Genomic DNA, 27461 nt, shown 5'->3' on the forward strand with positions numbered 1-27461 from the left:
ACAAAGTACACATTTAGAGGTAAATATATGAACTGTGTTTCCTAACTTGCAACTGACTTTAAAATAAATGTTCAGATTCTGTTATCTTTTGACAGGAAATAACATGTATACCTTACATAATTCTACTTTGTTACTTCTTAATCAACTATTACAAATGAAAAAAGGATTGAGAACAAAAGCTGATCATTTTTCTCATTGATATTTTGTTACAATTCATATTAATTGTTCTTCCCTGTACATTAGGCAACATTGACCCTGACTAGTTACCATGAAGTTTTACCATCATTAGAACTGCCATTATTTAATTATTATTGGTAAATCATTTTTGACTGTTTATTTGGGCTGCCTGCTTCCCAATTAATTGAATTGGCAAATATTTCACCTTGAATTTCAATGTACCACAAAGCACATCAGAGTACATAAGGTTAATAAGGGAGTGCTCTCTGAAGAGGGACATCTGCAGGTTTAAAAAATATATATATATATGATGGAGGAACTAGGTATGCTCTTGAATATCAGCTCTTGTGCAGCACTGAAGTGACTTTGGAGACTTCACATCTTCAGTACCAGAACGAAATAAAGACAAAACTGTTGAGAGTTCCTGGGCATCTTAGAAAGAGCTCAGAATGAACCCACTGGTAACCCAGCTGGCTTCAATAAAAGTATAGACACAAACACTTGCACTCATATGCGTTCATTGTGTTTAAAGTGATTTGTTCACAATCCATTAATCATGGAAGCTCATCTGGAAGTATGGTTTGTAGAAACCCTATTTTACCTCAATAGAAGTTTTCAGGTAAAGATAAACATGTTGCAGATAAGTCAAGGAGGGGAAAAAAATAATCTTTTTTTGACTGCAATAAGCCAGAGAATGATGGCCCACTTATAACACATCCAGTCCTGTTTAGTATCTTGGTGGGGTCCATCTTTGGATCTTGGACCATTTGCATCTGGTCTGGATAACAGATTCCATATGAAATACCAGGGAGGAGAAAGCAAAGGTGACTTTGAAGTTCTAAGCCTCACTAACTCAGTGACAATGGGCCACTGGAAAGTATCACCAAGAAGAGATGCTGGTTGGGTGTGTATGGGCTGGAGAAGATGATGAATTCTTTGGAGCACGTAGATCTGAAGGAACCAGGAGGAGATTCAAGTGGCAATTTCATGAAAGCAATTGAAAATGTTTGCCTGGGATCATGTGGAAAGATTAGGAGTAGAACTTTTGAGCTGGGAGACATCTACTCATAATCTTAGGGGTGAAAGAGACCTTTTCTCCAAGAAAGAAAGGATAATGAGCTAAAGAGCTTCATCCCATTGCTGGGATAACCAGTTTCTCAGGAGGAGAAAGGCTGAAGGCAAAGGCTGACAAGGCCACACTGGCCGCCTTGATTTTCCCCACCCCACCAAACATAGGCCCCTTTCAACCTCAGCCTGGAACGCTCTTTGTTCCCACAGAGTTAGAAGTGCTTTCTTTGTGCTCCCAGAATACTCTGTTTCTGATGTTACATTCAACCACAGACTATGACAGTTAACTGTTCAGCTTCCTGTCTCACCTGTGACACAGGAAATATTCATTGAATGAATGAACCGGTTATATGGAATGGAGACTGTGCTCAGGCCACATTTCAGTACTCGAGATCTTGGCATTCTCATAAATTGGTCAGATGGTGTGTTATTTCAAGGAAAATAAAACTGAATGCTCATTGTGTGTCAGCCATTCCCAAAATAAAGGCCAGACATTTAAAAACAACATCAAACAGGACTCTCCGTTTCTTGGCTCTGGTTTTTTAGGTACTGATCCTCAGTCAGGCTTTCCCTAAGTAACAGCAAAGTCAATATTCACTCCTCTGAAATCACTCTGGCCCTCCTGAGGTCACTTGCATACCCCTGTGAGTCGAGAGCAAGTGGAGCCCTTGATGGACCTCCCAGGGGAGGGGTGGGGCAGTTTTGAAAGCAGGGTCTGATATGGCCGCTGGAACAATACAACGTAACAGAAGTCCGTGGTAGAAACCATACAAAGGCCATCAAGTGAAACAACAATAGGGGAGCAGAAGGGAAAGGAAGTAAATACATTCTTCTCCCTTCCTCTGTCTTACTGTCAAAATTACAGTCTGTCAGGAGAAGGACCCTGAGCCCCCAGGACTGCCTTTGCCTTGTAGATGAAGGAGAGTTAGAAAAGCACCAGCTGTCGATAAAGGCACTTGTTGGCATTAGAACATTGAGCCTTAGTGTTTGTTTTTATTTAAATCTTGCCTTTGGTTTGATGTGAAAAATATAAATATGAAAATCTCACATAAACTTTAAAAAGACCTCTCAAGTTCTAAATATATATTATATAAAAACTAATATATTTATAATGTTAGAGAAGGATGATGTAAACTTTTGTATTTCATTCTCTTTGGTACTTTCCTTAGAGGTTAAATGGGAGAATGCACACGAAAAACACTGAGCACTTGCCCAGCACAAGTCAAAACTGGTAGGTATTCTTGACATGATTGTTGTGGCTTAAGGACTTTTTTTTTTTTTTTTTTGGTGGTAAAACATGTATAACACGAAATGTGCCACTTTACCCACTTTCTAAGCACGCAGTTAAGTGGCAGTAAATATAGTCACTCTGCTGGGCAACTGTTATCACCCTCCATCTTGAAACCTTCTTAATCTTCCCACACCGAAACTGTACCCATTAAACAATAACTTCCCGTTTCTCTCTCTCCTCCAGACTTTGATCACCACCGCCCTCCTCCCTCTCCAAGTTTGCCTATCCTACGTACATCATGTAAATGGAATCATGCATCTGTCCTTCTGTGTCTGGCTTATTAAAAAAAATAGTAAAAGCTAAATCCACACTTTTTAGTCATTGATTCCTGGGGTTCCTGTACTCGACGGGTCATATTCAAAAGGCCTCAATTCCATCACCCTCCTGCTAGTATTTACTAATTACTGGCATCATCTCAGTAGGAGAAAAACAATCTCTACAGTGCATTGTTAATGTCCCATCTATTCCCCCCAGCATCACAGAAGCAGGGCTTGCTTCAGGAATCTGGAACTATCTCTGGCAGGGAGCTCTAATGCTTTGGTGCCTTAATTGTAGCTGAGCTGAAAAGTTTCCAGCCTACGTATTGCAGCTTCCTCGCCATCAACCTCCCGGCTCCTCTCCCGAAGTGACTGTGATTTTGCAGTCAGTAAGCAAAGTCGATGGTAATGAGACATAAATATTCATTACTAAAAAATGACTGCCTAAATCAAGAGATAAGATTAATTATTCAGAAAAAGCTCTATTTTAAAAGTTTCTCTCACAGATGTGTAGCAATTATGCAACCTGTTTCTTTTTTATCATGCATATGAGTTCGTGGAGCATTTCCCAGCCTGGCAAGTCTGCATTCCTTTCCGCACGATGATGCCAGTTCCTAATTCCTGGACAAAAAATAAGAACTGCTAAGCCTGTAACCGTCAAATACCAAGCGGGCTGCTTCTGTAGCGACCAGTTACCCACGTGAAATCTCTTAGGGTACACTCTTTACTCCAAGGACTTGTCCATGCAAATGTGGTTTTATCAGTCAGTGGAACTTGCTAAAACTGCTCTCCGCTCCGGGAGCAGACCGTTTCTCCGTACCTCCGTGCCTTCACGCTGGGTCTTTCCGATGCCCGTGACCCAGATTACCACAACCACTACTACAAACAACAAATGACACCTCGGAATGCAATTTCTGCCCAATGATCTTGGGCAAGGAATTATCTCTGGACATTGGCTGTTTCCTCTGTAAAATAAGTGAATATAGCCTGTGAGGCCCGAGAGCCCAGTGGCTGGTAATCAGGAATGCAGGTAAATACTGGATTTAGGAAAGATGCACGCACGTCTGTGTTGTACTTTTCCAGCACTCTTTCTCCTTGAGACTGTTCCTCATTTCTCTGCCAACAACCATCTCACAGCTTCTCACTCCTGTATTTGGGAACTGAAATTTCCACCCCATTTGCCCTTCCGCTAGCAAGGCCTGTCCAACCTCAGGCTCTCTGCCTAGCATAAGCTAAGACTGCAGGCTGGAAATCACCACCCTTGTGATTTAATTACCTTTATCTCATCTGTACCCTTGGCCCTCAGGACTCCCAATTGCGACTTTGCAGAGCAAATTTGACAGCCTCCTATCTCTAGCTTTTAATCTAAACAAAATGCCAATGACTCAGACAGACATATGAAAGGACACCGTGATTATCAAGAGAGAGGAAAATTCTATAAGAACAACAACAACAAAAAACCAACCAAACAAAAAAACCCGTGTTCATATTTTATGTTAACTCTAGGCTCTGTTAGGAAAGGTGACACTATGTTTGGCATATAATTCTGCACTTTGAACAAATATGCTGGTATTTATTAGGTGCTCACTATAGCCTAGGCACTGGGCTACAGAACTCCCGTATATTATTTCATTTAAACCACCCAGTAATCCTAGAAGGTAGGTGCCATGCATACCCATTCATAGGTATGAAAACACAAAGGCTTAGGTTAAGTACCTTGCCTAAGTTCAGACAGTAAGTGGCGGGGCTGGATCAAACCAGGCCAACCTCAGAACCAATGGTCTGGCCACTAGGCTAGAATATTCAGTGATACGTTCAAGGGCAGGTCCTCACTCCGGATAAGGTAATACTGAGTTACTCCTTTAAATCCAGAAGCCTCTGGAAGGCTTAAATGATGGATTACTGTATCTAAATAATTTACTCCACTTTCTCCCCACCCCTTATCTGTTTTTCTTCTATTGAGGTCCTTAGGTTTAATTTTTTTTTTTTAAACTAAAAGGCATCTGTTCTCTGTTCCTTGCAATAGGAAACATAAAGCTTCAAGAGGGCCATACAACCATACATGTTTGAAATTCCTTGTCGATATAACATGCTGAATTCATCCAATGGTACATTGTGACCTCAGGGACTCTTGTGGCTGGAATTTTTCTTTTTTAATCAAAATAGTAAGAACATTTGACTACTTTCCGGTGAAGGTGTCCCTGTAAACTAAGAATTAGGAATACTCTTTATCCAAGTAGGAAATAAATAGTCCCACTTATAGAATTTATTATCTATATAAAAAAATATTACTTAGAAATATAGGTAAAAAATTAATTAGGAGATTTTATGTGGGTGAGTTATAACGTCGTCCCCAGAGTGGGTCCAGAAGATAGTCCCTTAGGAAGGTTCTATTTCTTCTATTAGAATTTCTACTTTTATTCTTTCTTTTTTGTTTATTATTTTTTAGTTTCTATTTTTGTATATATTTTATAATGTATAATATATACTTTATATGAAATCATGTATTATTATGTACATTATAATATATTCAAATAAATCCATATATTTTTATTATATATACGTGTGTGTGTGTGTGTGTGTATGTTCCATATCTATCTTCCAACCCTGAATTTGTGAGACTCACCTCACATTTATGTCAGACTGGACTATCTAGTCTCATTTCCCTGGGCCCATTGTCTACGTGGAGAAATAACGGGGCGTGACGGAAGCCTTCGTCCTTGCCCGACACAGTAGTTTTTCCTGCCCTGAAGGGGCCCTGCACATACTCCCTCATCAGCCCCCTTGCACTTTGTGGGTGCTTTATTAGATCTTTGATCCCATCACTTAGTTATTTCCCACTCTTTTTTTCTTTTCTCCTTCTTGTCCTTTCTTCTTTCTTCTTCTTCTTTTTTTTTTGTCCTTTCTTCTTTCTTAACCTGTTAGACCGACAGATCGATCTGCTGATATTTCTGTTCATACACTTACAGTCTATAGGAAATTAACCGTGGTCTTCCAGGTAGTTCAGCAAAAACTTGGGCGCTGATCCAAATAGTGGTCAGCTGGGAAATGCGGCCAAACAGGGGTGAGAGGATGCACTAGCAGCATAGGGAAGGATCAGGCTGATTTTAGAGGAGACTAGATTTAGTATGCCATGTGACCCTTCATCCACAATCAGTCTCTTAATGCAAAATATCCCTAATATGGAAAAAGAAGTTATATGTTTCTTTCTCAGTTCCTAGTCTTCTTCTTTTTTTTAATCAAGAAATGCTTTTTCTTTATCTTTACGTCCACTTGTCTCTAGGACAAGGATGTTAGAAATTATGCTGTCAGCAAAACTGTGTTTGATTATGAAAGCAAAAACATTGCTGAATTACTTGATATTCTGTATTGTTTATGTCCTAATTCAAATATGACATTGACACTATTTAACTGTAATAGACGGTGTGTTCTAACCATTCCTCAGCTGTTTTTCTGGATCATGAGTTCAGATTTATGTTATATGACCGTTAGTTGATTTGAAAAGTATTTTACTTAAGTTTTCATTGTGTTGAATATTTCTTTTGTGGATCCCAATTACGGATTTGCTCAACAACCCCCTCTCTCCCAAGGCTAACTTAAGCAAAATAGACAGATGGTCCTCAAACAGCCCCCATTCTCAAGATTGATTTCTACAGTAATTTTTTGTTGCCTCTAGTGATATTGTTTACTTTAATGTCTTCTCAAGATTGTGCCTTACAAAGAACAGCAAATTAATTTGTCAGTTGCTTAGTGTACAAAGCTTTCTTTTCGCTCTCCAATAAATGGGGAAAATTATTTTAAGTAGCTAGAAGTTAAAGTGTGAAATTCTTGTTTCAGGATATTATTTGCCTTTTCATGGTTGACTACATGATGAAGTAAACACCCTAAGACTCACAGTATTATGGTTATCACAGTAATTATCAATCATATTAACCATACTGTTATGTTCATTAAGCCATCTTTTATCTTTGTTAAAGACCTTATACCTTAAAAAGAGGACATATAAGAATGAGTTAAGTGACCAAGCTTAGGGCACATGGCATGCTGAAGTCTGCTTTGCAAATTTTGCCACCAGCATAACCCTAAAGTGGAGGAACATGACGACTATGTGGGGGAAGGGGCCCAAGCCCAAACTCTGAAGCAGTCTATCGCTCATGAAATTTCATGTTCTATCATTAAAATGGAAGCTGAATTTTGCATTCCCCATAATAAAACTGTTTCAATGTAAAAAAAAAAAAAGTACAACTAAAAGTAAACAACTAAAAGTAACAACTAAAAGTACAAATGATTGATGAGGAGACCATGTATATGTAGAAACATGGTCTGTTACTAATCATAAACTAAGAATAGCCTGAACTGGATTTATGTGTCAGGTTTATCTTTTCAAAAATATAGTGACTTAGTTATCTGGTTTGTTTGAGGAGTGAGGTCACAAAATCATTTATTTATTTATTTATTTATTTTTAAATATAATTTTTTATTTTTTACAAACATATATTTTTATCCCCAAGGGTACAGGTCTGGAATCACCAGGTTTACACACTTCACAGCACTCACCAAAACACATACCCTCCCCAATGTCCATAATACCACCCCCTTCTCCCAAACCCCCTCCCCCCAGCAACCCTCAGTTTGTTTTGTGAGATTAAGAGTCACTTATGGTTTGTCTCCCTCCCAATCCCATCTTCTTTCATTTATTCTTCTCGTACCCACTTAAGCCCCCATGTTGCATCACCACTTCCTCATATCAGGGAGATCATATGATAGTTGTCTTTCTCCGCTTGACTTATTTCGCTAAGCATGATACGCTCTAGTTCCATCCATGTTGTCGCAAATGGCAAGATTTCATTTCTTTTGATGGCTGCATAGTATTCCATTGTGTATATATACCACATCTTCTTGATCCATTCATCTGTTGATGGACATCTAGGTTCTTTCCATAGTTTGGCTATTGTGGACATTGCTGCTATAAACATTCGAGTACACGTGCCCCTTTGGATCACTACGTTTGTATCTTTAGGGTAAATACCCAATAGTGCAATTGCTGGGTCATAGGGCAGTTCTATTTTCAACATTTTGAGGAACCTCCATGCTGTTTTCCAGAGAGGTTGCACCAGCTTGCATTCCCACCAACAGTGTAGGAGGGTTCCCCTTTCTCCGCATCCTCGCCAGCATCTGTCATTTCCTGACTTGTTCATTTTAGCCATTCTGACTGGTGTGAGGTGATATCTCATTGTGGTTTTGATTTGTATTTCCCTGATGCCGAGTGATATGGAGCACTTTTTCATGTGTCTGTTGGCCATCTGGATGTCTTCTTTGCAGAAATGTCTGTTCATGTCCTCTGCCCATTTCTTGATTGGATTATTTGTTCTTTGGGTGTTGAGTTTGCTAAGTTCTTTATAGATTCTGGACACTAGTCCTTTATCTGATATGTCGTTTGCAAATATCTTCTCCCATTCTGTCAGTTGTCTTTTGATTTTGTTAACTGTTTCCTTTGCTGTGCAAAAGCTTTTGATCTTGATGAAATCCCAATAGTTCATTTTTTCCCTTGCTTCCCTTGCCTTTTGCGTTGTTCCTAGGAAGATGTTGCTGCGGCTGAGGTCGAAGAGGTTGCTGCCTGTGTTCTCCTCAAGGATTTTGATGGATTCCTTTCGCACATTGAGGTCCTTCATCCATTTTGAGTCTATTTTCGTGTGTGGTGTAAGGAAATGGTCCAATTTCATTTTTCTGCATGTGGCTGTCCAATTTTCCCAGCACCATTTATTGAAGAGGCTGTCTTTTTTCCATTGGACATTCTTTCCTGCTTTGTCGAAGATTAGTTGACCATAGAGTTGAGGGTCTATTTCTGGGCTCTCTATTCTGTTCCATTGATCTATGGGTCTGTTTTTGTGCCAGTACAAAATCATTTAAAAAAAAAAAATTGAACTAGTTCCTTTTTAAAAATATTATACTCTTGAAGATCTTTTTTTCTTGAGGCAAGATTTAGAGAATCGAGAAAATTCAGATAAGAGCATAATTACCCATAATCCTACTACCCAGAGATAACTACTGTTGATGTTTTAATATTAATCCCTTTTGTCATTTTTTATTTTAATTTAAAACTTTGCATAAACTTGGGTGAAGATAATAGTGTAAAAATAGAATATATAGAATGCTTATCTGTGAAGAATGATAGAAAAAGGCAGGCAAAGTTTCCTTAGTTCATGGTTGTTATGGTGGTTGTTTTTGTTTTTGTTTTTTTGATAGAATACATCTTGATTTTAGGCATCTTACTAAAAAGTATATATCTCAATACAACACCTCTTAGCCATTTTTTTTTTTTAAGATTTTGTTTATTTATTTGACACACAGAGAAAGATCACAAGTAGGCAGAGAGGCAGGCAGAGAGAGAGGGAAAGCAGGCTCCCTGCTGAGCAGAGAGCCCGATGCGGGGCTCGATCCCAGGACCCTGAGATCATGACCTGAGCCAAAGGCAGAAGCTCAACCCACTGAGCCACCCAGGTGCCGCTAGCCACTTTTTAATAGAGAAAAAAATTATTTATGTCCACTACACTTAATACAACATTTTGAACAAAATGATGCTTGGAAAAACCTCCAATAATAGTCCAGGCACAATTGGTAGGTTGCAAATCAAATGTACACTTTTTGGGGAGCTCACAGGTTTAACAAAGGTCATCTACTTTCCTGAGGTTGGTGCCTGAAGATGCCCTATTCATCTATACAAGCAGAAGTTTGTTGATAATTCTGTTAATTGGTGATTAGGAAGCAAAGCTTAAAGCGATTTATATTTTTATATGATAGTTTGCTGTATAAGTAAGCATTCTACTGTGGTTAATATATGGTTTGGGAAATTGGAGGTTGGGAGTTGACATGATAATATAATTCATGCACTAGAATGATGAAAGTGTTTATTAGCATTTTCCTGCATATTTTCAGTACTGTGTTATTAGTGTTAATATATTACAGGTGTTACCATTAATTCTGCAGGCACGTGAAGTGCCTACATATGTCACTGTGAGTCCATAAATAATTTCTGGAGGCATATACAAGAAATAGTTATTATTGTTTGCTTCGTGGCTGGGGACAGGAATGCCAGTTTTGAACCATGTGTATATGTTAGCTATCAAAAATGGAATTATAAAAACACAATGAAATCTAATGTGAAAAATATACTGGTAGGTCCTTAAACATGGCCAGTTTTATCTATTTATAGGAAAAGCAAACGTGATTTTATCTCAGTGACTCAAGGTCTCCTTCCGTATTAATCATGTAATAATTTACTCGGAGGCTACAGAGACAAAAGGAGCTTTTTACCTCTGTGGTGGACTCAGACTGGTGGTGCTGGAGTTCCAGTCAGGAGTCCAGTAGTCCTTTTAAGGAGCCACTGGGCAGGAGATGGCATGCTATTTATTGGGTGTCTCCTTAGGGAAGAGGAAACAGAGAGAGAGGGTGGGGGAGAGACAGAGACAGAGACAAAGACAGAGGGATAGAGAAAGAGAGAAGGAGGAGGTGGAGGAGGAGAGGGAGAGAGAGGAGCAAGGGAGAAAGAGAAAAGAAAATGGCCCTCAGAGCTTCCCATATTTCTGCTTCTCATTTGCTGGCTCTTTCTGATTCATAATCCATTGCTAGCAACTAGCTTTCCCCCATCAGCTCTAGGCATTTCTTAATGACCTCCCAAATGTTGCTTGAGCTGCCAAGTGAAATCCTATCTCTGGAAGCAAAGATTGAACTTCTTTCGTGTTCAATGACTTTTGGAAGTGCCCTAGTAACCCTAGTCCTGGCTTTTTCCACCTCCAGCTCAATGGAGGGCCAGGATCTTACTTTGCTACCGAAGGGTGGAAAGTCTCAGAGTCCCTCTCCATCTGTAGATTGTTGCAGGCGTGTGTTCTAATTGCTCTGACTTGTTTCAGAGAAGTCCAAAGTCAGACTTCTATTCTCATGTGGGAAAAGAGTCATGACTAATAGGACTCCTGGCTGCCTTTCATCCCGCTCACTCTACCACTGCCAACCTTTCATCCTCCAAACTTTTCCACCGATGCCTAGTTGAACTTTTTTTTTCTTTTGAGATTTTATTCATTTGTCAGAGAGTGAGACTTCAAGCAAGGAAACACAAGCAGAGGGACTGGGAGAGGGAGAAGTAAGCCTCCTACCGAGCAGGGAGCCTGATGCAGGGCTTGATCCCAGAACCCCGGGACCCTGACCTGAACCGAAGACAGACGCCCAATGATTGAGCCACCCAGACGTCCCTATTTGAATTTTTCCCTTTTGCTTTAAAATACCCTCTTGAGCTTTGGTAAGCAGGCACCCACTTTTTGCCACATGCCATATGTACTGGTCTATTCCGGAAATCTAGTAGTAACTGAAATAAACTACATGCTTTAGTAGATGGGTTTGACCTAGTTTCATACAGGAAATTTAGCTACCTGATCTACACATCTGTCACAGCCATGAGAAGTTATGACTACGTACTTTTATCAAGTCTTGGTGTCCCTTCCTCTTGAGGACTCATGACAGTCAAGGCTAATTACTTCCACATAATTCATTGCCAAGCCACCAGCAGCTCTTTGAATGACAGTTGTTGCCCGACACTGTCCTGGAAGATTTACCTGACTTTCCTGGGAACACTATATCTTAAGCAATTCTCCACTTGAGAGTTTTGAAGCAAGCCACTCCCAGGCCACACCAAAGCAGCTTGTCCCAGATCCTTCGTTGACATCAGCTGGAACATCTGTTTTTTACTGGGAAGAGGTTCCATTCTCGCCATCATGTCAAGGAAGTATCAGGCTCATGTGTTACAAGTGCAATGACACACGCCTCTCATCACCACAGAGGCTCTCTGATGCCACCTGAATTCCTAGGAATCATCCGTACCAGGTCTGCTAGATTACCTCCCCCAACACTGTTACCTTTGTTGTATTTCTGCCTGACATCAGCTTGCACATCTCTTGACTTTTCAACTGGGCTTTTTTTTGAGCATGTTAGAGAAATTCAGCGTTATTAACCATCAAATGGCCTTTCTAGTCTTTAACACTATGCAAAGCTCCATGCTTGCAGACTATAATCTTTGCTCTTAAGGAACTTACATCTAGAAGGAGAGAAAAGACATATGCCTAAATTACCACGATGCAAATCAGTTGATAGTGTACTCTATTAGGAATCCTAGCAAACCATGACAGTCATTTACAGGAATAGGTCTCTGACGGGAGTGGAGGAAAATTTCCTGCAGGAGCTAGCATTCTGTGCTAAGGGTTTGGAACTGCAAGTAGAAGGTGGAGTTGGCATTCCAGGTGGAAGAAATAGTCAAGCAAATGCAAGAAGGTCTGAAATTACATTGTTTAGAAAGCAACCAGCAGTTCAGTTTTGACTGAAAAAGAGAGGACATGAAAAACAGTACATGCAAGTCAAGTCTGAAAAGACATTTTGGGGTCAAATTGTGGCATGCTTTGATTTTTCTAAAGTAAGGAATTTAATTAATTATAGTAATTAATTGAAGTAAAATTACTTTTAAAAATAATAAAATTATAATTAAAGTATTAATTGAAGTAATAAAGGGGACATGAGAGGATTAGAGCTTTAGAGATCAACGTGATAGTGGGATGCAGAATTGATTAGTCAGGAAAGATGGAAAAATAGTAAAAAGGTTATTGAAATAGTAGTAAATCTCTTATAGTGTTATAACTGGGGAGGTAAACAAGTGAGTGTAAAAGTAGAGTATAAGTTCTATGAGGAATACAAAGAAAAATTATTTTTTTAAGATTTTTAAAATTTTGGACAGACAGAGATCACAAGTAGGCAGAGAGTCAGGCAGAGAGATCAGAAGGGGAAGCAGGCTCCCTGCCGAGCAGAGAGCCCAATGCAGGGCTTGATCCCAGACCCCTATATCATGACCTGAGCCAAAGGCAGAGGCTTTAACCCACTGAGCCACCCAGTCACCCCATATGAAAAAATATTTTAACGCAGAGCAACCAGCTAGATGTTAATAAATTTGACAGTGACTTAGAAGGAAAAGAAATCGTGTCTTACTCCTTTTTTGTATCCTGTGTGGCCTCTATTTTGCTTTGCACATGGAAGAATTTGATGAATGTGGAACCAAGAGGCTCTAAATGATAGGCCAAGAGCTGTACCTTTCGTCCCTGCACCTGTGAATATCTGATTTCACTATTTAGGGTGTTTCTGGGTTAGCTAGACTCAACTTTTTTGCAGCTAATTGAAAATACTGGATTTATAGCTCCTGGGAATTGACCCCGTACTGCAATGCTCTTGATACGTTATCACTGATTCTTCTGTACTTCATTCCACACAGAGTATGCCATCAATATTTGCAATCTATTTCTTATTTACAAAAGTAAAGCTTACTTATAACAAATTCATAGACTCCAAGAGCATATGGAAGAAGGAAACAAATTCTAATGGCCCTGGAAAGCTGGCAGGTGACATCACAAGTCAAGCTTGACACTGAGAGAGGGCACATACCTTTTAAAAGGGACAGCATTCCTCAGCTTTAGCTGGTAGTTGCCAAGCAGGAATACAAGGCCTGGGGTTTTAAATCTCCTCATTTTTGGTTTTGTTTTTGTTGTTTTGTTGTTGTTGTTGTTGTTGTTTTTAATGAGATCAGGAAATCCAGATTTTCTCAGGAATTCTTTTGATTTTTAAAACATTGGCTTTTGATCTCCCTCAGTCTCTCTCTTTGTGTGTGTGTGTACAAAATATATCTGCTGGTTAAATCTAGGTAGATAAGTCACTAGTTTGTAGTCTCTGATAAGAAGTTAAAAAAGTGAAAATCCTTCTGCCCTCAAATGTCATTTCCTAAAGATGTATGTGGCTAACAATATGATATATGTCTCCAGTAACTTTACATCTATTTTCTGGAAATTGCTTTTTTTTTTTTTTTTTTTTTTAAAGATTTTATTTATTTATTTGACAGAGAGAAATTACAAGTACACTGAGAGGCAGGCAGAGAGAGAGAGAGAAGGAAGCAGGCTCCCTGCTGAGCAGAGAGCCCGATGTGGGACTCGATCCCAGGACCCTGAGATCATGACCTGAGCCGAAGGCAGCGGCTTAACCCACTGAGCCACCCAGGCGTCCTGGAAATTGCTTTTTAAAGTTAACAATAGTTTGCATGTATATCATGTGCTAGCACATGTAGACATTCTTCTCCTGCATCTCTTCCTTCATCATCATCATCTTCAGGTTCAGAGTTTTTCATTGTTAGGATTACATCATCAAATTACCTATTCATCTCCTCTTAAGATAAATGTATATTATTTCCCCCTTTTCCCATTTCAATTGCCAATAAATGGATATTCTCACAGATGTATATTTTATCTCTTGTGCTAACATAAATTTTATGATGTGATGTTGCTGGGCAGGTAAAAGGCATGGCATTCGAAGTTTTTAATAGGTAATTCTAAATGGTATTCCAAAAAGGTATATATTATGTTAGAGAGTGCATTCTTCTTCTTTTTTTAAGATTTTATTTGCTTATTTGAGACAGAGAGAGAGAGATTGAGCACAAGCAGGGGGAATAGCAGGCAGAAGGAGAGAGAGAAGCAGACTCAGCACTGAGCAGGGAGCCCTATGCCGGGCTCTATCCCAGGACCCTGGGATCATGACCCAAGCCAAAGGCAGACGCCTAACTGACTGAGCCACCCAGGTGCCCCTAGATCTCTCAACTTTTTAAAATACCAGATATAATCATAAATCTTTTTCTCAGATTACAAATGTATTTGATTATTTTGTTGTTTTAGATTTTTTTGGGGGGGGGGTGAGGTTGAACATCTTTCCCTATGTTAGTTGGCCGCTGTATTCATCAATAAATTGCCTGCTCATGGCTTTTTGTCTTTTGCCTACTAGATTGTTTTGTTATTGATTTGTAGGAGCTTAATATTTTCTCCCTTACTGTTTGCTTTTGGCTATAGTTCATGTAGTTTACTTGTGTGCTGTCTTTTCACTGCATGGAAATATTAATTTTTTGGGTGTTCAGATGGGCAAATCACCAAACATTTCCTATGCAGCTTCTGAGTTTGGGGTCCCACTTGGAGAAGACATTTTCTCTTCAGGATTATAAAAGTACTGGCCCATATATATATATTTTTCTGGTACAGTTTTATATCGAGAGCTATATAGATATTCAATCCATATGAAATTGATTTTTCTAAATGATTGGAGTGGGGATCTACTGATCTCAGACTATCCGTTTGTCCAAATAAATGCCATTTGGACAACTGGACCACTGTTTTGAAGTGTCATCTTTGCTGTGTATGATAATTGGGGTTGCAGGTGAGACCTTTTAACTCATTTTATTACTTGGGTACATTTGTCATATAGGAAAGCTATTATTATCTATACTGTTTCATCTAACAATTATTTCTAAGCAGATGATTTTAGTTCCCTGTTGCGGAGGAAGCAAGCAGCAGGCTGAGCTGCTACAGAAGGTTCTTGAGGTTTGGGCAGCCTCGTGTGTGTCTCTGAAAGTTTGCTCTGAGAAGGCTGTGGTTTTGTGTGACCTAGTAATGCTTCACAAAAGGGAAATGAGGTGGGTTCCCAATACTCTGGAACTCTCAGGACTAGGCAGTGTTGATAACTTACATTTTAAAGCAAATTAACTACTAATTGAAAATAAATTAGGATGTTGGCATGCATTCTCCAAGGGCCAGCAGCACTCAATTTAAAGTTCTGAAGAAATGGTTATGAATGATTGTATTAGGAGGCCTCAGATGGAAATGTTTGTGATGATTCAGCACTTTGTTGAGGTAGCGTTTTTAAAAATTAATTGACCACATATGTTTTATATGTGGCAACGGGATTACACTGAAGGGTGAAAAACACCGAGTCCTTTACACCTGAACTGTATCAAATATTTCCTGTAGCAATTGTAACCATTACAATTCTACAGAGCTGTACAGTTTACATTGTTCTTTTATATATTAGAGGCATTTAATCTTCGTAAAAGCCTGTGAGATGGAAAACAAGGCTCTGGCGTTATCCTTATTTTCCCCGTGAAGTAAGTGAGATTTAATGAGGTTAAAGGAGCTCTCCAAATTCCTACCACTTTAAAGTGGTAAGGTCAGGGTTTAGATGCATGTCCTCTAGGGCTTCTGCCAAAGTGCCCCGCAGTCCACGTTGCTGCCTCCCAAAGGATCTTGTGTATTGTAAAAGCGAGATGAAATCTCCTGACTGTTTTATCTCAGATCTTTGGTTTCAGGGTTGCGTGCCATGTCTGCCATTAACGTGGCTCGCGGACACGAACCTGCTCCACGTCAGAATATGGCTTTTCTGCCGTGGCCAGTGGAAGATGTCATTAAATTCCTCCAACATATTTAGTTTATTTTCAATATTGACATTATGCTAAACTATTTTGTGTCCTCTTTGATGAATTGCAACATAATTCCAAAAGAGAAAGTTCAGTTTTTCCTCCTCTCAATGAGCTCTCTACCCTGCTACTGGAATGGCTATTCAAAGCTCATAAAGATTTGACATTTTTGTGAGTCTTAGAATCTAGAATATTTTAAAAAGCCTTTCTTAACTTTTCATAACAATCATTTTTTAAAAACTGTGAGGCTGTAGATCTCTTTGACTATTATCTTTCCTGTCCCAAATACCCCTTTTCTGGTAGAGAGAGGTGAGGATAAAAGAGGGTAGATAATAATGGATTAAGTGTATCTAAAATAGTCAGTACTTTTTTTTTCTCCTCTCAAAAGTCTCTAATGGAGGTATTATTGATGGCTAGAGAACATACTTAAAAAAAAATTAGGTCAATCTTTTCTTCCAAATTCTTAAAATCTTCTGAGTAGGACAGTCCTGCCTTTTCCTGTATGCATTTATTTAGTTAATTATATATTGACCCTTTCCAAAAATATCCAGGATCTTGGTATGATCCTTCCTTCTAAAGCACTCATTTCCTGCCTTCTTTTCCACTCTTATTTTGCCCCGCTCTTGTCTTATCACTTCTTTCCCAAATTCTTCACCAGATCCACAAAGCTAACTCATTCCTTCTAAGCCATCTCCTACCCAGCCAAAGTGCTGGATTATAGGTATGAGGAAACAAGTGTAATCTTTCAAGTTGAGGAATAGCATAGAGGATGGAAGAAGACCTCATCAAGATTACCTTTAGGGTTCTGTTTTGTGCTGGCTGCTGTCAAACTTCAGGAATCTGAACTATGAATAAGGAGAGCATATGACCTAAAAATTAGTAATCAAAGTGTACTAAAAAAAATACTCTTTCTGTGAAACTCTCAGAAAGTTTTACTTACATAAGGAAAAGTCAAAATGCCATACGCTGTGTTCATCACCCGACTACATGGGTCTAACATGGGTTTGACAGAGCCAGCTGTCGATCCAAATTATGGATGAGAAACCTCTGTCTAGACCAGCAACTGTAGGAAAGACAAGGAATGAATGTCACACTGAAACGTTTTCTTTTAAATAAAGGAAATCCATGCATTGAGTATCCTAACCAAAGCCATCTTTGTTTCCAGCTTACGTCTGAACTTCTTATAAAATGGGGGATACATTTTCATGGCATTACATCCCAAACACCTCAAGGAAGATAGTGTCTTAATGTACTAAGCTTCCTACTGGGAATATATGATATAGCCACAAGTCTTCTTATGCAAAATTGTAGCATCTGTGGAATTTTTTCCTTATTTCTGTGAGTTGTTTACTATTTACTCGGCTAAAGAGCATGATATTACCATAAGGAGCCTGAATGGTGTATTCCCTTGTTACCAAGAGAGAATCCTCTAAAGATTCTGGTTTCTTAGCATTGCTTTTTGCCTGGTAATTAATGTTAGCAAGGATGCTGTGGGGTGCTTGAGTATGAGTGATGTTAGAAATGTACCATCACAGGCTTCAGTTAAACATTACTTTTGATCTGAACACATACTTTATTTCTCCACCAATAAAATATGGCAAGCAGCCTCTATATCAATTAGTATTGAATTACAAGATTGCCTTTACTTTAGAAAAGAGGAGGTTGCTCAAAATAATTATTCCTAAACTATATTGGAACTTACTATGTAGCAGGAACAAGACTAAAAATCTAATGGGATAAAAAGTGGTTATTTATGACCATTTTTCAGCTAAGAAGACTATAGTTGTGCAAGGTCACAAAACTAGTAAACAATGGGGACAGGATTCAGTCCAGGTCTATTTTAATCTAGAACTTGATGTTTAGCCAGGCATATAGCTACAGAGGAGGAAAGGGAATGTTTGGCTTCCTCTGAACACATCCTTCAAAAGATGCATTTTTTTAACAAGAAAATTAGCAGCAGTGTGAAAATAATGTTCAAGCCTGGCAATAACCCTTTGTGTGATCACCCCCCTGTTGTGCTTCTCAGGACCCTGAGTACTTCATCATGAAGAGTTTCTGTTTGTTCATCTTTCTATCTTCCCATTATCTGGTGATTTGTTTATTACCTTGATATTGATTATGTATTACCCAGTTATACATATGTTTTATATTTGTTTTATAGTTTTAGAAGTGTCACAGAAGTCAGACATTACTTTTTTTTTTAATCTTCTCACATTCAGAGAAGGAATATGTGGTCTTCCTACAATCTCTGGAAGGACTAGATACCTCCCCACCCCCACCCCCACCCAATAATAATCCTGCCTTCATATGAAGATAATGTCAGGAGGTCACAGCATGGGGTTACTTTTCCTACTAGTGATGGTGACTGTGCCTAGATACAGTCCTACTCTTATTCACCCTAGTGAAAGATATTCTTAGGTCACCTGGTAAGATCCTGCAAATGATCTTGGAGTTTTGAATTACAGCTTTAATGGAAAGAGTCTGGATGTAGCCACACAATCAACAGTGTTGGAAAAACACTGCAGAGTGTTCCTCATACTTAGAATCTCATTCATTTGGTTATCAATAGCAAGGATTTTCCGCAAACAAGCAGATGATTAAGAGCTTGGTCAGGAATTACATACAATGTCTTACTGAAGCTTTTGTCAAGTCCTTAGTTGTATGGTCCAATTCAAAGAAGTGCCCCTGAATTTGTGTTGGGGCAGCTCGTTTGTAGCTAAAAGATTTATCCCATATCATCTTGGTCTATTATGGGTTGAGTTGTGTCCCCCCACAATTTCATATATTGAAATTCTAACCTTAGAATGTAACCTTATTTGGAAGTAGAGTTACTGCAAATGTAAAAGATGTAAAAAAGATGAGGTCTTGTTGTAGGAAGGTAGGTTCTTAATCCAGTATGAGGATTGTTTCTATAAAAGGGAGCACCTGGGGTGCCTGGGTGGCTCAGTGGGTTAAGCCTCTGCCTTTGGCTCAGGTAATGATCTCAGGGTCCTGGGATCGAGCTCCGTATCAGGCTCTCTGCTCAGAAGGGAACCTGCTTCCCCCTCTCTTTCTCTGCCTGCCTCTCTGCCTACTTGTGATCTCTGTCTATCAAATAAATAAATAAAATCTTAAAAAAAAAAAGGTTGGGGGGAACCTAGGCACAGAGATATGTACACAGAGAGACTGCCGTGTGGACATAAAGGCAGAGATAGAGGTAATGCATGCATAAACCAAGAAATGCCAGATTTCCAGCAAATCACCAGATGCTAGGAGAGGAACCTGGAGCACATTATCTCTCACAGCCTTCAGAAGTAATCAATCCTGCTGACACCTTGATCTCAGACTTCTGACAATAAATTTCTGTGGTTTGAATAACCTAGTTTGTGATACTTTGTTATGGCAATTCTTGCAAACTAATACATGGTCTTCGCAGGAAGATCTTTATTGATATAGGATTAAATACATTTATTTTTGCCTTCAGATTGATCCAAATAGTGTTCTGTTTATAGAAATAATCCTTTATAGTTTATAAAGCTATTATTAAAGATGTCAAAATGCTATGATAAAGACCATTACAAGAAATTCCCATGTGACTTTAGTTGTGAGAAAAGTCTTGTCTTAGTATGCTAATATTTATGCTTTCCTTCTTAAAAGCTTATCTTAAGGTGCTTTTTAGTCAGGCACCCAGCAACCAAGTGCATCAACCAAAAACTATAACTCAAGTCTATAGTCCAGAAGCTGAACTTGTGTACCTCAAAACATCTACTCTGCTTACTTCTTTTAGATGTTTTCTCTTGTATCCTTATTTACCTCATCTTGATTTAATTAATAAGTAGTTTAAAGCCTTTGAGAAGTGAAAGAAACAGCCATTTCATGTTTAAACAAACAATAATACATGTCCTCTAGAAATTAGTCATGATTTGTGATAATTCCAGAGAAATCAGAATCATTAGCTGGAGAACCTTGAATGCTGGACTGCTATTAATTCAGGGGGAAAAAATGGAGGAAGGAATCATGCCTTTGGGATCCAGGAAAACTCTTGGGCAAGCACTAATAAAAAGCGTGAAAGACCGAAGATTTTTCCCATGTGGTATTTGGTCAGTTCACCAATAGTATCCCCATATATGATTGGCACATGGTATCTATGCAAGGTACATCTTTTTTTGTGTTAATTTTGAAATGAGTAGAGAGAGCGTGAGCTAAAGTCTCTACGAGGAAACAAGAAGCAAGCTGTCCGAGAGGAGGGGTCATGTGGGCCAAAGCTTAAGCAAGGGGAGCTCAGCGGCGATTCTGGTAGTGGCGCCGCCAGTAAGCAAACAGGTCAAAATCAAGTGAGTCAATGAGTTCATACTGAGTATCAGTGAGGTCTTCAGTCTGGTGATACAAACTGTAGCTCTCATCCTTGCGCCAAAGCCCATTAAGCCAGAGACTAAAGAATTCCAGAAATATAGAGCTTTGGTACTCATGCCATGGAGCATTTGTGCCGGAAGGCTATAACGGGATTCAAGAACCATGTGAACCTTAGCAACTCTCCCGATGACCACTGGCCCATACGCAGCAATGTACAGAGTCCATCAGCCAGTACAACCCAGCATCTGTCAGTGGAAGGGGAGGTTTCTCGCCACTGCCTACAGTTTCATGTCCTTACACTGCACCACAGTCTTTCTCAGACCCTCCCCGCCCTTCAGCTGTTACTGCACCTGCATTTAAGGCTATATGAACAGGCATGAGTTCCAGGCACTCAGGTCATATATAATCTCATGTAACCCTCATAATAACCCTGTAAAATGCATTTTATTTAACCTTACTCTAAAGGTAAGGAAACAGGCTCAGAATAGTTAATTGCTTTGTCTAAGGTGAGTGGCAGAGCTGGAATTCAAATTTAGATCTGTTAGAATTTAAAGTATTCCCATCCAGGGGCACCTGGGTGGCTCAGTTTGGTTAAGTGTCTGCCTTCTGCTGGGGTCATGATCCTGGGGCCCTGGGGCTCCAGGGTCCTGGGATTGAGCTCCTGCATCATGTTCTCTCTTCAGCGGGGATCCTGATTTTTCCCTCTCCCTCTGCCACTCCCCTTGCTTGTGCTCTCTTGCGCACTCTCCCTCTGTCAAATAAATAGATAAAATCTTAAAGAAATAAATAAAGTATTCCCATCCAGACCTTCCAGGGAAGGATCATTGCTATTCACAATGCTAACTCAGTCATTGTCATTACCCAATTTGGAAATGTCCAGATTCAATATTGCCTAATACATTTTTATTCTTCAGAAATAAAAGCTATTTACAGCTTTCCAGAACATTTCCTGCCCTTCCCCATCCCCCTTTCCAGCCATCCTTGTCATTTCGTTAATGTTGCTTATTCTGTCTCTCCATACTGCTGCTGACTGTAGGTTGGATCTGGGTACAAGGGCTTTTAGAAAGGTCAGATAATTATGTCTACTTGGAATCAGCAGTAAGTGTGCCTTTTGATTTCTACGCGGTGTCTCAGGATGATTGGTTTTGTCTCCACTGTGACCTAGTTGCCTTGCCCTTTTGCAAAACTGGGGATCTGGAATCACAGCTATTTCGGTCTGAATTTGTTTTATGCAGGAACTTCAACAACTCTAGGCTCACACAAAGGCCAATGACAAGATGGGTCTTAGCGTCCCAGGGTGTGTGGATCTAGCCACCACACTGTTCCTGCTTTCTTTTACTTTACGTTATAACATTTAAGTGAACTGTGTTGACACTCACGCTGGCAGCTTGATTAATGGCCAATATATCCGCATCCTAATCTATGAATGTCACCTTGTATTGCAAAAGGGACTTTGTAGTTGTGATTAAATTATAAATTTTGAGATGGAGAGATTCTCTTGGATTGTCTGGGTGGGCCCAGAATGTAATGACAAATGTCTTTACAGGAGGAGGATTAGGAAGATTTGATGGCAGAGGAAAGGTGATGTGACGGAAGCAGAGAGATTCGAAGATACTATGCTGTTGGCTTTGAAGGTGGAGGAAGGGACCACGAGCCAAGGAATGCCGGGAATCTAGCTCTAGACGCTGGAGAAGGCGAGGCGAGGGATTTTCCCTAAGAGCCTCCAAGAGGGGTGCAGCCTTGCCAACACCTTAACAACAGCCTAATATCAGACTTTTGACCCCCAGACTTGTAAGAAAATGAATTTATTGTGTTAAGTCCCAAGTTGTTGATAGCAGCCATAGGAAACGAATGCACTCATATTTCGATTTTTAAATAGAATAGGCCTCGTGTCTTTGAAACGTTACCATTTTTTTTTTTTTTATCAAGAACTTTTCAGAAAACAATAACCACCTTTAGAACATTCCACTCCATTTTGCTAATAAGGGGCTGGAAGTTCAGGAATGGAATTTGAAAAATATGCAGTGCCCCTTTCCAGGAAATGTGTTAGTTAATGCGGGTCACAAACTTGGCTTTTTTTTTTTTTTTTTTTTTTTTTTTTTAAATACTCTTTGCTCATTTGGCACCTGATAGCTTGGTTTTGTTTGGCTGTGTTTACAAGGAATAGTAGTGAGGACTCCAGAGTAGCCTTGACTCTATCCCCTCACTGATCTTTTAGCGCTGAGGGTCTGGCTGCAAAATGGAAATTTATTCCTTTTGCACATTTTATCTTTTTCTCTTCAGTATGCCAGGTCTGTACTAGCTGCTTATTTCTGGCATCTGTGTGAAATTGTAGGTCTGGAAAAAGGCCCTGTTGCCCTATGCAAAGGTGAAACAGATGAAAGGTTATTAAAGAATGCCAGATCAATATGCAAACTTACCATAGCATTTTTGTGTTTTCCAGGTAAAACAGAACATTACTGCTCTTTCCCCAGTGCCTTCTCTATAGGAGTTTATATTCAAAACCCCTTATTTCAATTAGACTTCACAAAAGACCTTTGGATTCAGCTTCTTTCCTTTTCAAATTCCACTCTCAAGAGAGTGCGACTGATGATAGTGGGCTGGTGTGGTGAATATTTGAGAGAGGTTCTTAGGCTCCTGACCCACTTCTCCTGCTGCTCGGATTTCTGAATGCTGCTCGGATCTCTGCCAAAGCACCTTGAAGCTGCTTTCCACTTAGCTGTGGTGATTTCAGGGCCCCGTGGCACGGGCTCATCTCAGCTTGTAACTTACCAAAGAATATACTCAGAAAAAGGAAATGTGAAGATGATTCTGGCTTTATTGAAAATGACTTAGAACAAGATGCCACTTTGTTCTCGGTGGTAATGTCCCTGGTTTAAAAAACACTGGCAGCCTTCCAGTTTTGACCAGGAGCTGCTTCTTGTGATTCAGAAATTAAGGACTGAGAAATCCTTTAAAGCTTTTTTTCTCAGTAAAGACTCAGGGAAGATTTTCTGTTATCTGAAAACTTCCTAACAGAAACAATGGAGTCAGATGGAATTTGGGTCATATTTAGAAATGAGGAAGCTGCTTTATACTTCTTATACACTTGGATGCTGTTTTTATTCTGTGAATTGAAAAACAATTACTCACCATAGACAGGAAGTTGCATACTCTGGGTGGCCAATGAGTCCTTTTCATAATTCACTGTACACACCTCAAATCTCACTGGAAATCTAAAAAACACTACCTAATAACAGGAAGATAAGAGGCTTGGATAGTGGGCAGTTTTTGGAAAAATTGGGGCACATGCTTGTGGTTCAGAGGGAAAGGTAAAACTCAGAGAAGAGACTGAAAAAACAAAAAGGGATAAAAACACAAGGTCAGAAGAGGCACGAGGCAGGTTGGTCATGGACTTAGAAGAAAAAAGGGAGGGGTGAGAATAAGTGTTCATTTGTTAAATTTAGGGATGGACATTGAGGGATGTCACAATGATTTCAGTGAGTAAGGTACAAGTGAGACCAGAGTTTGAAGTCCAGAAACGTTCATGATAATATCTATGAATATTGTGATAGAAAGTCAATGAAATGAGTGAAAAAACTTTTGAGTAGGATGAGAGCTGGGGTAGAGTTGCATGTCACAAGTCTAGAACAGAACAATCAGAGATGCTCTGCTTTCTGAATTCAGGGATCTGTACGCTGGGCTCTGTCAGCCGTGTGCCCAGGAAGCACATGGTACAGGAACACAGCACGTCTTCCTCTAGTGTCAATTTTACTCAAAACATTTTGGAACAAAATTTTAATTGCTTCACTGACTATTTAAAAAATAATTTTCATATAGATAGAATGAAAACCAGGGTCCATAGTTTTAAGGTATATGAGAAATTTCAAATAAAATAAATGCTTGTGGTAAGCAGCTCTTGATTACAATCCCCAAACACGCCCAAGAACTTGCAGGTTTCTGCTCATTTTCGACCACCATTAGAGCAATGTCTGCGGACAGGTTTGAGACGGGAGGGTGCTGATCTACCTGAAGGGTAGACAACATGAGTAGGTAGAAAGCAAGGAAAGAATAGGTTTCTCCTGGGGATTGTCAAAGGCTGTAGGTTGACAAGGTGAGGGATTCCAGGGTGTTTGCACGAGGTGCTATAGGTGGCCTTTCGCTCTGGAAGATAAAATGATTCTCATGACCTTCTGGCCTAGATGTTCTATTATCCCTGTTTTAGAGATTTAGCTGAACCTCAGAGTGGTCAACCATTTGCCTAAGACACACAGTGGATCAGGAACAAGGTGAGCTTGGAAAGGCTCTGTTGGTTTATGACACCAAGAGGGAGTGGAGGCACTCCCAGCCTAGATGAAGGCAAAGGCAAGGCCAGCAGGGAACAGAAAGATAGCAAAGGGAGGCACTGTGATTTATTGGTTATGTGATACTCTCAAGTCATGGCTTAGAATAACAAGATTCTGTAAGCACCATTCCCAAATGTCAAATTGGGCCTTAGACCTACACTGGGCTGTTCATGGTGGTTTATCCTCTGCCTTGCCATTCTTCTCTCCCAATGACCGAAACCATGACAAGGCTGAGATTCCCGTCCTTGTAGGCACATGGATCACGAGTTCTACAGATTCAAGGAGTAGAGGAATCTACTTTGGAATAGTTATAAGGTGCTCAGTTTTTTCCCCATACCATCTATTTGAAGAAAAGAATGAACTCTAGTAGATTGTATCATCCTGCTTCTCCTTAATAACATAGAGTGTGCCAAAGACCTGGAGACTGATGAGAGCTTCTGTTCCTCCCAGTTACACATCATTGAGCTCAGGCTTCTTTGCTACTTTAAAAGACTTTCCATGTCAATATTAAGAACAAACTTTTTGATCTCTTTGGGATTTACAGTTACTATTGTTGTTCATTTAATACCTATTTCTTGAGCTCAAACTACATTTTCAACATTTTTTTTTTGAAAGTCACCAAGAGACTTACTGTCAACCCAGGGATCATCTTTAGCAGCTACCTGATTTTCCTTTGACCATTCCCAAACCCATTTGTTTCCTGATAGATGAGAATTCTAAATTGTTAAGGTTAAAGACAGGAGGAGCTTGTAGTAAGCATGGTTGGTCGAGTTTAGAACCTGGTGTTTTGAGAGAAACATGATCCAGGTGAGTGTGGGAGTCTGGCAGAGAATTTGGGACCCTAGGTACAAGGTGAAATCATTTTGTGCAGCAGAGCTGGGAGGCCACAGGAAAACTCACAAATTAGGGAGGTCAAAGATACAAGGGGCAGGCTGTAAAATACATTCATGGGGTGCATGCCGAACAGGTAGAAATCTGCCAGGGCAACTCCATCCTTACACAGGATTCTCCCACAGTCCAACCCATCAGCAGGAGCAGCTGTAGACTGAAAACAGCCATATTAGCTCTGAGTCCTACCCTATCTGCCCCAGCCCAAAGAGGCCACTGTGTTTAATGTATTGAATGCTTTTGTCAACAATGTCCCTCTTCCATGATGTAAGCCTGGTAAAGGGAGAGGCAAATGCTAGCTGGTAGACTTGACTTTCATGAAGTCAGTAGATTTCTTAAGAATAAGGTGCAATCTTAGTGCTTTGGGTGGGAACAAATATCTCTAGATTCTTTTGACATCTTTTGTCCAAACAGCAGAAGCTGATTAATGATGCTGATTTTCAGATAGGCAAGTTAATTGTTAACCTAATATAGAATTCACTGACCTAATACTTGTGCATTTGAGTTGACCAAGAGAAACTTACCCCATACAAATCGGTTTCCAAATCAAAAGAATTTTTGATATAATATCACTTTGTTAAAGGCACATGGACTGGCTTTTAATGGACAACCCTAAAAGCCTAAATAAGGTTAAGACACATGAACAACCCATGACTGTATTTTGAATGTCAAGTCGGTAAAAATCTGAATGTTATTTCGGCATTCAAAAGCAATAAAGCAGAAATGTCATGAAAAACATAAATGTTGAATTGATAAAGTACCATCTGACAGACATTTCAGGGGAATGATAGCACTATGATTTCAACAATAAAAACAGTAATAAAACCTAGAGGGTCCTCCTGTCTTTTCCATTAGACATCTATGGGACAAATCTGAGAATGTCTTGACAGGGAATTTGGAGGTTTTATCAGGATGACTTTCTCCTTCATGGATTCTAAGGAACGAGACAGGTACAAGTGTGTGCCATTAATTGAAATTAAATGTCCTCCATAAAGGTTTGTAACATTTCAGCATGTAAACGGGGTTTCAAGCCCTGGGCCAACTTTGAAAGATCTACTTATGCTATTTTTTAATCATTAAATGGAAAGAAGGGGTCTGGAGAGAGAGGCAGGGTGAAAACAGCTCGAAGAGGGATATGCTGAGAATGTAGTAGAAAATCAAAAGGTTTCCTAACACCTGGGCAAATGTAAGTATGTTTAGGAGAGGCAATTTAGAAATCTTGAGTATAACATGGCCTGAAAATTAGAAATCAGAATTCACGTTTTTTTTTAAGTTTTTTTTTTTTTTTTTTTTTTGATAGAGATCACAAATAGGCAGAGAGGCAGGCAGAGAGAGGAGGAAGCAGGCTCCCTGCTGAGCAGAGAGCCCATATGGGGCTCCATCCCAGGACTCTGGGATCATGACCTGAGCCGAAGGCAGCGGCTTAACCCGCTGAGCCACCTAGGCGCCCCCAGAATTCACTTTTAAGGCTTTTAAGAGAAATAAGTGGGATTTAATATTTGAACTTGTGTTCATACTTTTTACTAAGCAAAACCAAGAACATCATGTTTTTATTAAAAGAAAAAAACACGGAGAATGATCTTCACTTGTTGAGGGAGTCTTGTTTGAGTAATTACTTTCCTTATTCCCAGACTGTTTGAACAGTGGCTGTGTCACAAATGGTTTTTTGAAAGGTGAATTCACAGGGCCCTGGTTTTTGTCTTTTCCTTTTGGAGAGGACCACATGGTAGAATACTTAGGGAGAGCAACATTTGATTGAAAGGCAATGGGTAACGGAAAGTCAGGGGTAAGGGAAGTGTCACTGAGCCCTC

The 27461-nt window shown here is 39.7% G+C and overlaps 1 long non-coding RNA gene across 1 annotated transcript in view; it reads left to right on the forward strand.

The window, feature by feature from the left end:
• The first annotated feature begins 3340 nt into the window (after positions 1-3340).
• The window catches only part of LOC309859014, a 39770-nt gene continuing 15649 nt past the window's right edge, over positions 3341-27461 (forward strand). Inside the window, exon 1 of the long non-coding RNA XR_014308491.1 lies at positions 3341-3823. This is a non-coding gene — a long non-coding RNA (uncharacterized lncRNA). The remainder of the gene's footprint in view (positions 3824-27461) is intronic.

The sequence above is a fragment of the Mustela nivalis genome, assembly GCF_964662115.1.
Source record: "Mustela nivalis genome assembly, chromosome: 2".
NCBI classification, from domain to species: Eukaryota; Metazoa; Chordata; class Mammalia; order Carnivora; family Mustelidae; genus Mustela; species Mustela nivalis.